The following is an 869-nucleotide window of genomic DNA, read 5'->3' as shown; positions in this document are numbered from 1 at the left end:
TGAGGGTTATTGTTTCTCCTTCCACCTGACACATCTCATTCCACCCCCAGCCCCCACCCCGGCCAAGTCCCCATAGTCCTGGGGACCAGGGCCACCCCTCGAGCTGATAGCTAGGGGCCTTGGTGGCGGGAGGCAGGGAAGTGCTGCCCCAGGTGGGCCAGCTGCCCCTGTCCCCAGCCCACCCCTCCAGGTCTGCCTCCGCCACCCACCCTCCACTTTGCCATCCTTCGATGTCTCTCTCGGCTGCCTAGGAGCCCTGCGGCTGCCGCAGACCAGTTGTAAGTATGTGATTATGTATGCCGGGTCCCTCTGGCCCCTTTGTTGCTGCAGAATCTGTCATGGCAAACAAAAGTGCACTGGATTAGCCACAGTGGATTAAAAGATTTGCTTCTCAGAGTTTACCTAATAACCTAACAATCGCACTGACGGAGGCTTTGAACCTCCGAGACACACTCGCCAGGCCATCTGGGAGCCCTCAGCCTCTGCGGGCAGCAAGATGGTTGGGGTGATTACAGGCAGCCTCCGCCCGTCTTCACACCCGGCTCGGCCATGGCGGGCCTGAGCGCTCGGCTCCTGCCAGGCCCCTCTGGGCCCAACGTGGAGACGAGACCAGACTCCAGGAGAAGAAAATGGAGGCTCAGGTTGGGGGCCAAGGCCCAGGCAGGACCTCCTTCCAGAGGGCCCGCTGCCCAACGCCAGGTGTGGGTGGTGGGCACCAGCCCTTGCCTGCACGGGCCCACCCCCCCAGGGGCATCCACACGTCACACACAGCAGCAAGGACACTGCAACATGGAGTGCGGCCATGGCCGGCAGGTGACACTCCGGGCTCCACCATGCCATGGCGCACAGCCCCACGGCCAGCGCCCCTC

This window comes from Aethalodelphis obliquidens, unplaced genomic scaffold (assembly GCF_003676395.1).
Source record: "Aethalodelphis obliquidens isolate GAN/ISIS:26980383/991018 unplaced genomic scaffold, ASM367639v1 scaffold18, whole genome shotgun sequence".
NCBI lineage: Eukaryota > Metazoa > Chordata > Mammalia > Artiodactyla > Delphinidae > Aethalodelphis > Aethalodelphis obliquidens.
Note: the sequence above shows the minus strand (reverse complement) of the source record.